Raw genomic sequence first — 16845 nt, forward strand, 5'->3', positions numbered from 1 at the left:
AAACTGTTGGATATGTCACCACTTCCTTCTCAATTAGCTATAGATTTGAACTGCAAATTTCCTCTGGAAGATGTGAGTGAAATTCCTTCCCAAACCCAACACAAATAAGATGAATCCAACCCCACAAATTATGCCCAGTAATACTTCTGCACAGGCTCTAAAATGGTGAGTTTGGCTCTCTCAGCAGCAACAACTTCCAACCCCAAAATTCTCCACAAATGTTGGTCCACCCTCAATGAAATTTCTCCTAAATTTGCTGGCCAGAATTCCCCTTGAAAATCCCTCAACTCAGTGGTTCGATTTTTGTCCCTGCGTCCTCCTAGAAGTTCGAACTACGTGAAGCAAGAATTGTTGTGTCCCACGAAATCCAACAAATCTCTCCCCACTAAGTTCTGAAATACTCTCCTAGGGTGACACTCGAAGTTCACCGAAGCTAGAGGTGGAATTCCTGCTTGGGAATTCCTTGTGCTAAACAACACTGGTTTACTTGGCTAAACAACTCAAGAAAACTTGTGTTCAAAAGTTCGATTCTCAAAAGACACCAAATTGAGGTCTCCTTTATTTATTTATAGAAGTTGGTCCTCTTTCTCTTGGTGGACTCCATTTTCCACTAACTCGCACCCCCTTCTTTTTCTCTCTTCCTCCACTAGTGTGAATTATCTCCAAGGGTCAAATTGCTTCCTTTTTGTGGTCCCCACATCCCACCAAGGCTGAAATTTCTCCTATTCTCCTAAGTCCTTATGCCTCCCATACCAAAACTGCCTCCAATGCCTGAATTTCAAAATTGTGTTATGCTTAGCACCGCCCATAAAATCTCCATTGACCTCCTCAAATGGAAAAATCGAAATTGGGGACATTACAACAAATAACTAAAGAATAATACTACACATGCTAACTAGATTGATCAATTTGAAGAGCGACTTTGTCACTTGTAGAGGGATGTCTAGGGTTTTATTTGCACATCTCTTTTGATGGTGTAAGGTAAAGTTTGTTTCGCTTTGTTGGGCCATGCCCTAGTGCTCCCCACCAAGAGTTTCAACTTATTTTACATCATAGTTTAGCTATTGGTTGACGGATTTTACCTAAGTGGAAGCCTTTCTAGTAGGGCTTGATTTCAAAAGAAAAATCTTGATTAGGCTTGAGGTGATTTAACTTCTAGTGTTCCACCTCTAGTTATAATCCACAAGCATTGATCAACCAACTTAAGACGAGCATCAATTTGACCCCATAGCCCTAGTAGAAATAAGGCACACTCCTTATTCCAACAATTAGCCATCTCTTTTTACTAAATTCTGCAATTGCCTTTTATTATTTAAAAAGCTTTTAATATAGAAAAAAATACATAAAAATAAGATACAGAAAAATATAAGCTTCAAAGATAAAAATTGATCTAGAAAATTTCTTCACTTTTATGTTTACATAAGATTTGACTAGGATTACATTTTAATTCTAGACTCATTTTTTAGAACAATGTGCCACACTAAATATCTAATAAAGCTATTTCCCCCTCTCCTTTCTTGCATTTAATGTTGATCTAACAAATGTGGAAGGGTTTTGAAGGACATTTTAGAAATCTGATTTTATCTTCAGTAATTATAGCTCAAGTATGGGTAAAATCCCTTGCCTTGAGATACATCAAAAGTTGATTCTAACCCTTCTAATCCCTAGCAACATTTCTAAAGATTTTTAATTGAATATCACTCACCTTTGGAAGTGCTTTCAGTTGTCATAACAATTGCAACAGGTTTTGATACTAATTTGGACACTCTCATTTTTCAACCCCCACGAATTGGTCCCCCAAAACTGAGTAACAATTTCCAGATTTGAATAACATTTTGAATAATCAATACTTTGAAGTGCTAGTATGTTTATTTTCATTATAATATCATCTTGAATTCATAGTCATAAGTTTCTATAGCATTTTTGGGCTTATGAGAGGCCCCAAGGTCAGCTTTTCTTTGTTGGTTTCTGCAAAACTTCATGTTTGCAGGTGTTTAAATGCAAGGTAAATCATCATTTCATGGTTTCAATCCCAACCAGTGTTTTAAGAAACGGCCGTTCCGAAACGGAAACGGCCGAGTTGGTCCAATTCGATGCCCTCGGGTACTGACTCGGTGGAGGAAACGGTTCGTTTGGCCGAGTCAGCCATGACTCGGCCGAGTCATTGAATGACTTGGCCGAGTCATGGCTGACTCGGCCAACTCGGCCGTTTCCTCCACCGAGTCAGTCCTGAGGGCATAGATAAAGTTATAACCAGGTAAGTGCATCTCTACTGTAGATGATCTGATGCTTGCAACCATGCATTCTCCTAGAGATCTGTCCTCTCAATTGGACTGCATACATCTTACCTAACTCAACTTAGACTGAACTCTGAAGTCAAAATTAGAAAGCTGCTAGAATAAAACTGAACTAATACATGTAAACTTCTGAGGATACCATGCAAACAGTTGAGGACAATTTGTGGAAATAGAACAGTAATCAATCCTACGTATATAATGCATTATAGTGCTCAGTCAACAAGAGAGGAAGTGCATCGTTGCAGTGCACAGCTCGAATTACTGTAAGTCTGTAACTGAAGTATCGACATCTGTTCATAAGTGTGTGCTAGACTGCCACATATGTGTCTGGGCTGTAGAAGACTATCTGAGGTACAATTTAACAAGTTGCAATTCCTATGCCAACTGTGTTAGGAGAGTATTAATGTAGAGTGAATCCCATCAATGGATATGCTGTCATAGCATGATAGCTGCAGATATCACATAGATAGGAATCGGACATCAATAGATAGGAATCAGATATCAGATGGAAAGAAATCACAGGTGAACGAGGGCCAATAAGGTAGGACACTGAATTTTTCCAATAATGTTTAGTACTCGAGAGAGGGAAGATGCTAACACATTGACCTGAATGAATTGCTGCCAGATTGAGGTAACTATAATAAAATTAGATAGATGTCAAACCGGCCCAAATTTTCTATTTTTATGATGTACGTTTGGTGGTTGGATGTGTAAATGGGAAACTATGACAAAAAGTAAAATTTAACTTGTCAATTGTTCACAAGAAAAGGAAGAAAGCATGTTAAAATCATTCTCCACTGTTATTTTCTACTATAGTTTACCCATTATAATAATCCTTAGGCATGCCCTGCATCATGTAAATAAAGTGAAGGTATAATTGGGAAAATCCTTTGAAAAATAATACTCATTTTAACTTTAAAGTCCTTTTATAAATGGTTTTCTTTAAAATTATGTTTAAAATCTTTAAAATTGTGTTTTTTTATAAAAAAAAAAAATATTTAATGTATTTTTTACAACGACCGAGTCATTGAAATCGAGCCGACCGAGTCATTACCGTTTCGGAGTCGGAGTCGAAGTTGATCCTCAGCCGAGTCGGAGTCGGAGTCGGAGTTTTAAAACATTGATCCCAACATTGTTAAGGACCTTCATAATCAATCGTGGTGCTTTTGTCAAGGTTACTTCATTCATAAATTTAGTATTTTCTTCTTTGGTTTGTGTTTTCTATGGTAAAATATCATACATTAGATCAAATTTTATTTTTTATCTTTAAATCCTAACCTTCATCATTTGATTGTTGTAGGCTCTAGTCATCATATTACTTTTGGTGATGCTTATGTAGTTTGGGATACCCACTATGGCATTTTAGGAGTTGGCCAAAAGTGAGAGGAGAGTGTGCATAGATGACATTAGGTGCATCTCATGTGTGCTTACCATTTGGAATCTTGGCCAAGCCTTTATAAGCCTGCTAACATAAGTGGTAATAGGTCTCTAGGGTAGCGGTTTAGTATTAGAGAGGCTATGACCTGAGATATGGAAGAGTTAATGACAACTCCTTAGTAAAGTTAGCAAAATGTGGCATGATAGTTAAAGTGAGGCAATATGCTACCACAAGGAAGAAGGAGAGAGGTGTTACAACTCGATTTTAGAGAAAATCGAGAAAAAACTCCATTAAGATTTTACACTTCATTAAATGCCTAGTGCCATAGATTAATTACAATTCACATGTAAATAACAAATTAAAAAATGAAACCAAACTAAAAAGGGGTTCATTATTGTCCACATGTTTGGGTCAGGCCTGGAATTGTTGCCCCGTAGTTTGATGCAATTAAAAGAATGTTAAAAGCATAGCATGGCCACACGAAAGAAACAAAAGAAAAAGAATATTACAAAATGCAAAATATGGTCGCGACATTTAATATAGCACATGGGCAAAAGTCGAGCATGAGATCTACCCCTTATTATGGCCATCACCCTAGTTCGTATGACCCTATGAGTGCCCCCAAATCATTGAGGAAACCATACACGTCCCAACCCCTGAGGGCAATGAACTGCCCCGCCTTAAGAGGTTTATAATTGTTTATATCATACATAGCATTCTCTCATTTCCTAGAGCCTTGACCAGTGATGCAAAGAAAAATCAAGAAAATGCAAAAGGAAAATAAAGAAGGGTAGGAAAACAAAGAACGAGGTAACTCATGTATCCATGATTGCTCCCTCCTACATCTATACACCCAAATAATCATCATTGTCATCCTTGAACCCATGCCATTTGCCCTTGAGAGCACTATGTCCCCATCCATTCATCATCATTCACATGACACCTATCAATTAAAACATGTACCAAGGACTTGTCTATCCCCTTAGGGACTGGGAACACGTAATAAGGTTGTTTATTACCCACTCCTACCTAGGGAGGTAACACTAAATTTGGAAAGGAAGCCCAGTATGAAATCTCAGTGTGCCCATGATAAACAAACTTGGTTTACTTAGATGTACCAATGAATTATTGTACCTAATTGTGAGGATGCGCATTGGATAGTATATGTAATTGGTTGGTGGTTTCATCATGATTTGGACAACTAAAGTGGGACCCAAGTCCACCAGATGATAATATTGACACCTCTGGGTGAAGCGTTGAGATCCATGGGACTCCCATTATGTGTAGAGCATCATTCGATGTCATGGGCACCCTCAACAACTTCAGCAGTCTACTCAATGCCCTAAATTATTCTCTGAGATGATGTGCTTGGACCAGTGTGCCCCGGTCGACTTAGCATTATATGGCCCATAGGAGGTTTGTCTCTGTTGGACACCTAATCCTAAATGGTTAGTGTGGAAGTTGAATGGACAAAAGCAGTCCAAGAGACCTTGGGATCTGAAACCCAAGAGTCACGTAATGTACTATAAATGTATATCTTCTGTTAATAAAAAAATGTATTGCATGTTTTATCTTTCATATTGTCTTTGTTGTCCATGTGTGTTTAACATGGTATCAGAGCAGGCGATTGCTGGTCCTGCTCCAATTTGAGCCACTTGTTTTGTGGTCTCTATATATATGTCAGTTCTGCCCATTACCTGACCTCTGGCTCTGTATATGCTGCACCTGACTCTAGCTATTTTTAAGACTCTCTTCTGCGTTACCTGCACCCTCTGTCTTTTACAGTCCTGACCCTTGCATTACATGCGCTATCTGGCTATCCTGACTGTTCATAAACGTTTCATAAAAGAAACGTTGTCCATGGTATTTTTAGCGCTGGCCTGGAGAATCCTCTGAATCGCTGAGTAGAATGCCCTTGAGATCAGCTGGACAACCTGCAATTTGACCATCTGGACTGTAGTAAGATTCTGGAAGCGCTGTGCCATGCATTGAACGTTGTTTTGGTACGCTGCCCCTATTCGTTTACCGTGCCATACTCTGCCATAACGCCTAACATGGTTAACGCCTGACTTGGTGAACGTTTGAGATTCTTCAAACCGAGGCTGCGTGAATTCAATTCGAAGCTATCTCCAAAGTATTGGCCTAGTCCTGACCCTGGTGCAGGGATCCTAGCTTCTGCAATAATTCTCATAATCTCGTCAATACTTTGAGTAGGCTGGTCAGGATCGTCAGACTCATTGCTAATAGTATCAGCTGCATCTACTAAATCTGCAGGTAGGTTCTTTAAAAACCATTCATGATTCTGAATTTCAGGAATAGTAATTCGCTTGTCAGGGTCTGCAACAAAAATCCTTGATAGGAGGTAACGGCATTCTGCAAAGACGTGGACATAATCTAGGATTGTGTACTGCACCCCCAAAATTCGCCCAATAGTTTTTTTGAAAATTCCTGGGATCGTCCGGGTCTTCAAACGGATATGCTCCCACTAACATAACGTAAAGTGTTACACCACAGGACCACACATCCGCAATCTTGCCATCGTATTCTTTTTTGGACAAAATCTCAGGGGCTATGTACGCAGGCGTTCCCACGGTGGATTTCGGCTGAGAATAAGCAGACTTGGAATAGCCAAAGTCACAGATCTTGAGGCGAGGGGCAGGGCTCCCATCCAGAAGAGTATTTTCCAGTTTCAGATCTTGGTGACAAATTTTCATTAAGTCTGTCGCTTGCTACACATTGGTATCAAACTGCATTTGCGCTGTTTTTAAAGTGATATATATACGGTGATATATATTGGTAACATGGTTTGCAGCATTCATTGACATGGAACAGCACCAGGCTCGCTGTAATCTTTTGGTCCAGAAACCGAAATGAAAAGGCGGCCCACTCGCCTACAATTTAATGAAAATGTCAAATTCCAAATTTATTTAGAGTCTTTGTATATTGATCTACGCAGCTCTCATGATTTTCCATCGGGATCATTACTCGAAAGGAAAAAATAGTCCCTTTTAAGCTGCATCAGATGGTGAAGTTAACAACATGAATTGTGCATTATGTTTATGATCCAGTGAGTCGAGACAACTTTGAAACTACTCAAAGAAAAGTGTCTACAGGTTGTGTGCTTGAAATTATTAAGATTCTAAAGCTCTTCATTTCAGGCATAAATGTTTCAAAAGGCGCCATTCGGATGAATGAGCTTAAGCATGATCTTTGCCTATCAATTGTTTTTCAGGACAGCAAATACACTTGATCACAACTCGCACTGCATCTTGGAAATCTTCAGCCACGTCTTCTTCGAGGGACTTTTTGTACCGAATATGATATGCTTGCCTCACCATCAATAGTTCAGCCGAAGATCGAGCACTGGAAATTTCTAAAAGCGATATATTCTTTCCATTCCACTTCTTTATTGCATCATGAGATATGACCGCATCACGTTCAGCTGGATCTAGTACCCAAAGGAATACAGCTTTCTCAAAGTCACTTGAAAGCTCAGATTCCAATCGCTTCAAGAGATCCTCTTCATACAGTTGAAAATAACTTTGACGGATTACTTTGCGTTGTGCTGCAGTTCTATGTCCTAATATTTGTATGATTGACTTCTCATTTGTGCTCTTTCCAGATATTTTCCTCCATAACTACAGCAACTTCCCTACAAACTCTGTTTTTGCTCCTATCTCTGCGAGGCCTTTTACAGGGAGGGGGCTTCTCTTCACCCATCCTTAAACTAAGTGATTTACCTGCATTGACAATACTATGCACGTCATTTCTGGTGGTGGTGTCCAGGTTGGAAAGGTAGTTTCTTTTTGTGATGATTATTGCTCTTAATATGTGCACTGTATGTGCTGGACATTAAGTCTCTATTGCAGAGAAAGAAATCAGTTTTGTATATCGCTCATTGATTTATTTGTGTGCTGACCTGGAGCTGTATTGAATGCATCGAAAACTGTGATTAAAGCTGCCTGAATACGTTATGATGCTGCCTGAAATACGTTGAAGCTGTTGTTTTAAATAAGTTCGTATGAGGCCTGAGTGGTATACGATCCAATGGTATAGTGATTGGTTTCAAATACACTTTGAATTTTTCGAATTCCATTTGCAACCGAGATTTGTGCTTTTGTTCCTATAGGTGGATCCGATTTGATTGTTGGTGCCATTCATATGTTTAATGCTTTGCTGAGGTTGACCGCTGTAAATTACAGTTCAAAGAATGTCCATGACATGGTGTTATAATTATTGAAGTTTTGATAACCATCATTTCTGAAGGAGTACTTGAAGGATCCAAACAAGTTTGCAGTTGTTGCTGCCCCAATTGTGGCATTGTATTTAAAACTCATTATAGTGCATTGATTCCTTGATTCCACTGCTGCATAAAGATTTTGGTGAACTGATTGTAATCTTTTATATTGCACACTGATCATTTGCTGACATTTATAAAGGATATTGTTGTGTACTGTGAGTAGATATTACTTTTCTGCATTGAGTAGTAGTTGTGATTAGTTTTTTAAGGTGTAAATCAGACATTGAAGAAAAAAAATGGCCAGAACCAGTGAAGTATTACAGTTCCTTAAAACTCTGATATTATCCACTGTTGATGACACATTACAAATCAGCAAAGGATCTCTCTCAGAAATTCAGACATGTCTACAAAATGCACAGGAAAAGATCAATTTTTTGCAGCTTGAATCACAGCTACAGCAAGAAGAGCTACATCAAAATAGACACCATTCTGAACCTGTTTTTGTTTAGAACATTGAGACAACCACCCATCAGCAGCATGTTAATAATGTTACAGTTCATTCAAATAAATCAGCAGTTGTATATGTAGATGCAGAAACTCAGTCTGCACTTCCCAAGCCCATCATCAGACCTTGGGAACAGCTTGTCCACAACAAGCACAAAACTGGTCTTGGATATGACAAGGACTTGTCCTTTCATATTCCAGACTATGCCAAGCCCATTCAATTTCAGAGTGCTGGATTCATTCATAACAGTTCACTTGCTCCTCATGACAGTGCACCTCCAGCTATTCCAAACTCTGCCCCTCTTCCACAACAACAACAACAACAGATTGAGAAATGCCAACACTGTGATCGAGTTGGCCATCTGAAAGATCACTGTTTTGATCTTCATCCATGTAAGCACTGCCATAAAACCAGTCATTCTTCACACAAATGCTTCAGAAATAAACGTCCTGCAAGAACAAAGATTCATCTTGGATGGATCGCTTCTTGGCAAAGGGAATCAACAACCAAGAAGATATTCCCAACACATGTTAGAACTTGTTCTAGAGTATTGAACAGTCTTGCAGTTGAGTTTTCTCCATCTTCTCACCTTGTATCTGACAGGGGGGAAATGATGGTCATCTACAAGCTTCAAAGTCACATCAAGCGACCCTGAACCACAACCTGCCACACCAGTTTCAGAGTTGTAGCCAGAGACAAAGATGCCCCTGAGCATGCCTTCAGTTGGAAATCTGGGACACTTCTCTAGCAGAAGACTTCAACTTCTTGCCAGTTTTGGAAGAGTTCCAGGAACAGAATTGAGAACACTTCCTCTAGTAGAAGACAGCAGCTTCTTGCCAGTTTTGGAAGAGTTCCAGGAATTGCATTAAGCATTCCAGAGTTGTTGGTCATCCTTAAACCATCACAGGTTGAGACTTCCCTTTTCAGGTTGAAGTTTTACCTTTTATGTGGGGTGAGACCTCCCTTTTATGGTTGAAGGTTTCCCTCTTTAAAACAATAGGATCACTTCCTCTAGCAGAAAACTTCAGTTTCTTGCCAGTTTTGGAAGAGTTCCGGGAACTGCACTAAGCGTTCCAGTGTTGGTGGTCATCCTTAAACCACCGCCCTTTTTACCAACATTTCATAGAGCACATTCAGCCTAGTGCTGCCATGCATTTTTTGCACATGTTGTATTATAGCTCTCTTCTTGGACTCATACATAACCCTTCGGATTAAGGGGGTGAATGTTGGACACCTAATCCTAAATGGTTAGTGTGGAAGTTGAATGGACAAAAGCAATCCAAGAGACCTTGGGATCTGAAACCCAAGAGTCACATAATGTACTATAAATGTATATCTTCTGTTAATAAAAAAATGTATTGCATGTTTTATCTTTCATATTGTCTTTGCTGTCCATGTGTGTTTAACAGTCTCATCCCTTATGAAATGGGAGGGCAAGAACCATCGTAAGATCCCTCAGTATTGGAACATTACAAGCTATTCTATCATCAATATGCACCGGTCGGCTTAGCATTATATGGCCCATAGGAGGTTTGTCTCATCCCTTAAGACATAGGAGGGCAAGAACCATTGTTTAAGCCCTCAATGTTGGAGCATTACAAGCTATTCTATCATCAGGGGACGCATGAGACCAGTTTTTGTGACCCAAACTCACTTTGGGGCCCCACAAGATGACTTGCATGGAGAGTAAGGAGCCATCCCCTTATCCATGATCTATGGAGCCCTCTCACACACTTTGGCACTAAGAGGACTCAACATGGCCCTCCAACGGCCTTACATCAGCATGATATCATCAATTTGGCTAGCTATTGGATGGTTATTTCATAATTTTTAAAAGCTACTTGATCGGCTTATGACCAAGGCATGTATTTTGCAAATTTTTAAAATGGTAGGGTACTTGGGCTAATAATTCGACCTACCAGGTCTCATATAAATAAAACTCAACTTCATTTCTACTGGATCATCATCACACTTGGGAATTTCAGCCTTCTTGGAATATCTGAACTTTTTCTTTAGATTAGTTATTGGATGTCCTGGATCCATTTTAATATTTGGAGCTGAAATTTGATTTTCTTTGTAGCTATTTCTTGATCTGTGGATGGATATATCATATTGTCATCTTGTAAGTGCCTCTTCTTGAAGTTTCATCCTTGAAAAATGTCTAATGTATGGAATTGTTGCAACTAGATTAATGCTATATTCAGCCCTAATTGTTGAAGATTTATTTTGAAAGCTATTTGGAAGGCAATTGCACATGTTACACATAGCATGACATGTGATGAATGTTCCTAGTGAGTGAAATTTTGTTTTTCCTCCATAAAACTCTATAAATTTTGAGTGGGTCATTGTTGAGGGTTGGTAACTAGAACATCAATACTTGACCTCCTTAAAGACAGTTATGGAAAATTTGAAGCATGTAGAACTCCATAAGCCCAAAGAAGAAGGCATTGGACCAAACGATTTTGTGATCAAATCCTTCTTTCTCCATATTTTCTACTCCCAATGTTTTGGTCCCCTCTTCTTGGATGGCTAACTTAGGGCATGGAGCGAAATTCTCTAGAGAATGAAACGGTGGACTCTGAGATCATAGACTTCAAGCTTAGGGTCTTAGTGACAAGTCCTCAAAGTTTTAAAAGCATCCCTTGTGTTTTCATCCATAAAAACTCTTGCCCGATGTGCCCTAAAAGGGAAACCCTAGTTTCGAGGGTTGTATGAGCTTAGCATTCAATGGAATAAATCATAAGCAGCCCTTTCTTCTCCTTGTCATGATCTCGGGAGTACCTTTAACCACGATAATTCACAAAACCCTAGATCTCATGCAAGTTTCTTCTAGGTCTCTAATAGGGAGTGAAAACCCTTTTGAAGTGCCATACTATCACATAGAGCTTCCCTTAAGAAGTACTACCTCATCACCTAGTACCTCAAACCTTAGAACATCAATTAAAGGTGACTGGTTATCTACCGGTCTCCTCCCATCGATGAAAGTCCGTAAAGAACAAGGGATACCGACTTTGGTGATAATGGGACATTGTCCATTGTTATCACTTATCTAGCTTTTTGACCCTTAGGCTTTCCCTCCTTAGAGCCTACTAGATTGTGTGGTAACACAACCTACAACATAAAAGTAAATGGCTTGCCACATACAAGGAGACGATAACAATAGCAAATCTCAATGAAGGCTGAGAAGGAAGGAGAGGCAGCAAAGGTAGGGATGAACGAGTGGAGGAAAGAGAGATCAAATTTACTAAAGCCAGGACCAGAAATATGAACCAAATACGCAAGAGGGGACAAAGTTACTAATGCCAGGACTAAAAATAGGAACCAAATACGCAAGAGGGGACAAAGTTACTAAAGTCGAGACCAAAAAAATGAACCAAACTCCAGAAATGTTGGCCTGGAGTTTGATGTAGTTAAAAGAATGTTAAAAGCGTAACATGGCCACAAGAAAGAATCAAAATAAAAGAATATTATAAAATGAAAAAGATGGTCAGGACATTTAATATAGCACATGGGCAAAAGTTGAGTATGAGCTCTACCCCTTATTATGGCCATCACAGTAGTTCCTAGGGCCCTATGAGTGCCCCCAAATCATTGAGGAAACCATGCACGTCCAAACCCCTGGTGGGCAATGAACTGCCCCGCCTTAAGTGGGTAATAACTGCTTATTTCATACACAACATGCTCTCATTTCCTAGAGCCTCGACCAGTGATACAAAGACATATCAAGAAAAGGCAAAAGGCAAAAGGAAAATAAAGAAGGGTGGCAAAACAAAGGACAGGGTAACTCATGTATCCACGATTGCTCCCTCATACATCTATACACCCAAATAATCATCATTTCCATCCTTGAACCCATGCCATTTTCCCTTGAGACCCATGTGTCCTTATCCATTCATCATCATTCACATGACACTTATCAATTAAAACATGTACCAAGGACTTGTCTTTACCCTTAGGTACTAGGAACACCTAATAGGGTTGTTTATTTCCCACTCCTACCTAGGGAGGTAACACTAAATTTGGAAAGGAATCCCACTATGAAGTCTCAAAGTGCCCTTGATAAACAAGCTTGGTTAACTTAGATGTACCAATGAGTTATTGTACCTAATTGTGAGGATACACATTGGATACTATATGTAATTGGCAGGTGGTTTCATCATGGGTTGGGCAACTTAAGTGGGACCCAAGTCCACCATACGATCATATTGACACCCCTGGGTGAGGCATTGAGAGCCATGGGACTCCCATCATGTGTTGGGAATCATTCCATGCCATGGGCGCCCTCAACACCTTCAGCAGTCTGCTCATTGCCCTACATTATTCATGAGATGATGTGCTTGGGCCAGTGTGCCCCGGTCGGCTTAGCATTATATGGTCGAGAGGAGGTTTCTCTCATCCCTTGAGACATGGGAGGGCAAGCACCATCGTTAGAGCCCTCACTATTGGAGCATCACAAGCTATTCTATCATCAGGGGACCCATGAGACCAGTTTTTGTGCCCCAAACTCACTTTGCGGCCCCACATGATGACTTGCATGGAGAGTAAGGAGCCATCCCCTTGTCCATCATTTATGGAGCCCTCTCACACACTTTGGCACCAAGAGGACTCAACGTGGCCCTCCAATGGCCTTACATCACCATGATGTCATCAATTTGGCTAGCTATTGGATGGTTATTTAATATTTTGTAAAAACTACTTGGTCTGCTTATGACCAAGGCATGTATTTTGCACATTTTTTTAATGTTAGGGTCCTTGGGCTAATAATTCGAGCTACTAGGTCTCATATTAATAAAATGCAACTTCATTTGTATTGGATCATCATCACAATTGGGAATTTCGGCCTTCTTGGAAAATCCGAACTTTTTCTTTGGATTAGCTATTGGATGTCTTGGATGCATTTTTATATTTGAACCTGAAATTCGATTTTCTTTGGAGCTATCTCTTGATCTGTGGATGGATATATCATATTGTCATCTTGTAAGCGTCTCTTGTTGAAGTTTCATTCTTGAAAAATGTCTAATGTATGGAATTGTTGCAACTAGATTAGTGTTATATTCAGCCCTAATTGTCGAAGATTTATTTTGAAAGCTATTTGGTTGGCAATTGCACATGATACTTATAGTATGACATGTGATGAACGTTCCTAGTGGATGAAAAAAAAAATCCTCCATAAAACTCCATAAATTTTGAGTGGGTAATTGTTGAGGGTTGGTGCTAGGGCATCAATTCTTGACCTCCTTAAAGACATATATGGCAAATTTGAAGCATCGAGGACTCCATAAGCCCAAAGAAGAAGGCATTGGTCCAAACCATTTCATGATCAAATCCTTCTTTCTCCATATTTTCTTCTCCCAAAGTTTTGGTCCACTCTTCTTAGACAGCTAGCTTAGGGCATGGAGTGAAATACTCTAGAGAGTGAAAGGGTGGATTTCGGGATCATAAAATTCAAGCTTAGGGTTTTAGCAGCAAGTCCTCAAAGTTTGACAAGCATCCCTTCTGCTTTCATCCATAAATATTCAGGGAAACCCTAGTTTGCATTTCCTTGACTTGGGGACTTCTTCAACTGTTGTATGAGCTTAGCATTCATTGGAATAAATCATAATAACTTCCTTCTACTTGCCTTGATCTAGGGAGTACCTTTAACCATGATAATTCACAAAACCCTAGATCTCATGCAATTTTCTTCTAGGTCTCTAATAGGGAGCTAAAACCATTTTGAAGTGCCATACTATCACAAAGAGCTTCCCTTGAGAAATCCTACCTCGTCACTTAGCACCTCAAACCCTAGAACATCAATTGAAGGTGATTGTTTATCTACTGGGACTCCTCCCATCGGTGAAAGTTCTTAAAGAGCAAGGGACGTTGACTTTGGTGACAGTGGGACGTTGTCCCATTGTTATCACTTAGTCTAGCTCTTTGACCCTTAGGCTTTAACTCCTTAGGGCTTACTAGATTGTGTGGTAACACACTCTACAACATAAAACTAAATGGCTTGCCACAGACAAGGAGGCAATAACAATAGCAAATCTCAATGAAGGCTGAAAAGCAAGTGAAGCTGAGAAGAGGAGAAGGAAGGAGAGGCAGCAAAGGTAGGGATGAACGAGTGGAGGAAATAGAGATCAAAGTTACTGAAACTAGGACCAAAAAATTGAACCAAATATGCAAGAGGGAACAACACTAGTTGAGATAACAAATGAAAGATGTGAGAATTCACAACTCAAAAGCACAAATAGTGAAGGAAAGAAGAAAAATTTGACAATGCTAGTGTTGAAATGGGGAATGCAATAGACGATTGGAAGCAAGCATTGGAGCAATAATTCAAGATGTGATGCCATAGCTGCAGACTATAGGTTAATTTTTTATAACAATGGTATGTTCTATGCTTAAGAGCAATTTACTTCAATTTTTCTTATTAGCCCAATATCAATTTCAGATTAGCAATCATATTAACATTGATAGTAAATGCAGATAGAACATAAATAATAAGCAAAAGACAAGCCAAGACAAGAGGACATAGTATTTGGCATATGCCAAGGAAAACCCAAATGTGGGGAAAAGCTTTTGATCAAATCTGCTTATTATTCTTCAAAAGTTCAGCAGAGAGAGAGTACAATATACAAAATTCACTTGCCCAAACACTATCAAAACAGTCCAGTCAAACTGCAGTAAACAAAATGCCCTAACCAGAAAGTCAACACTAGTCAAACTAGCAGAAATTCTCCTCCAATTCAGCTCAATCAAACCCAGTCAACTCGACCTCCAAAGATAGCCCAAATCAGCCCAAAACAGACCTGAAAAATCTTATCAAACTTGGTCAACGCACAGTCAACTTTCTGCGGTCAAAGCGCTGCAGTCAACGCTGGTCAACTTGCTTAGAAAATCTCGATTTTTGTGCCAAAATATGTGGCCTGCCCAAACAGAGAATTTCCCACAAAAAATGCAGTCAAACACTGCCCAGTCAACACTAGTCAACGTTGGTTTCAACTCGGTCAACACAGAGAACAGAAAAATCTAGTCAACTTTTCGCACGTGTGGAGAAGAACAGGTTGCTTGTAATTTTGTACGACCCAATCAGATGTAGAGAGAGAAATATGTGTGATGATGAGTGACCAAATGAGGAAAATGACTCCTCTATATATACACAACATTGAGGGTGAAGAGACACGTCTGTTGAGCTTCATGAGCCTACATTAGACTTCTAGTCAACCTTGACAATTTTTCCATAAAAGAAATAAATTCATAATTCCATTTATACTTGTCAGAATGAGATGATCTTTAGATCAATCCTACACCTCTCGAAAAGAGGAATCCAATAAAAATATCATCTCCATCATATGAGTTGTCCAAGGTGGAGTTTGGCCCTAGTTGCCAATTTTAACACTCCCTCTCAACTAGGGAGAACTCCACCTGCCAAACCATCTGACAATTTGTACCATCTCTGTCATCCTTGCTCTACTCTACTGAACCATGAAGAAATAATCAAGAGTGTATCATACCACTCTCCACTGACCCGAAGTCAGTGTCCATTGATCCCAAATCAATATCAAACACCCTAGCATAGGGGGTGCGGTAGTACATGATGCATCCATCGGTAGTACTATGGTCCCTATCCTCATTTCCCTATTCATTGGCCAGATGAGAGGTACTTCCCATGAGTCCCAGACTACATGGGTAGGATGTATCGGCAGGAGAAGGTGAACCACTCATCCTATGCATATATCAACCATCATGGGGTATCACAGGGGAACGTGAACCACTCACCCTGTACACAGCGCACCACTAGGGGAAGGTGAACCACTCACCCTATGGTCGCTCATAGCTCCAAGAAGTACCCAAGCCCCCGGAGCTCCCAAAGCTCAATATCCAACTCAAATGGGACCCTCATAAGAGGGTCTCTCCATGACACCAAGTCGTTCACGGAAGGTTAAGAATTTGAACTCCCCCAGTGGCTTCGTAAGAATATCTGCGACCTGATCATCAGTATCAATGTGATGGAGCCTTATTGCTCCCCGTTGTACCATATCGAGGATAAAGTGGTACCTGATATCAATATGCTTGGAGCGGTCATGAAACATGGGATTCTCAAAAAGCTGAATCCCACTTTTGTTGTCACAGTAGATCATGGTGGAATCCAGCACATACCCAAACATCTCACTAAAGAGCTTCCTTAGCTTCACAAGAGGCCATACTAGCAGCAATATATTTGGCCTCGGCGATGCTCAAAGCAACCGATTTTTGCTTCATGTTCATCTCTAAGCAGAACCTAGTGAGAAGCAACATCTAGATGTGCTCTAATGATCCACCACACTGTCAACCCAGTCAGCATCAGAATAACCATGGAGCCTCAAATTCCCGGCAGTGTATCTCAGTCCATAGGTGATTGTGCCCCGGAGATCTCTAAGAGATTCTTGGCAGCAATCTAATG

General features: G+C 39.9%; 2 pseudogenes; both read right to left on the reverse strand.

Moving 5' to 3' along the window:
* Window positions 1-5689: 5689 nt before the first annotated feature.
* LOC149194403 (serine/threonine-protein kinase SRK2A pseudogene) lies at window positions 5690-6389 on the reverse strand (annotated as a pseudogene).
* Window positions 6390-6872: 483 nt separating this feature from the next.
* LOC149194404 (annexin Gh1 pseudogene) lies at window positions 6873-7442 on the reverse strand (annotated as a pseudogene).
* Window positions 7443-16845: the final 9403 nt, after the last annotated feature.

The sequence above is a fragment of the Pinus tabuliformis genome, chromosome 2_2 (assembly GCF_031772625.1).
Source record: "Pinus tabuliformis cultivar Carrire ecotype Pingquan chromosome 2_2, CPIR1, whole genome shotgun sequence".
Taxonomy (NCBI): Eukaryota; Viridiplantae; Streptophyta; class Pinopsida; order Pinales; family Pinaceae; genus Pinus; species Pinus tabuliformis.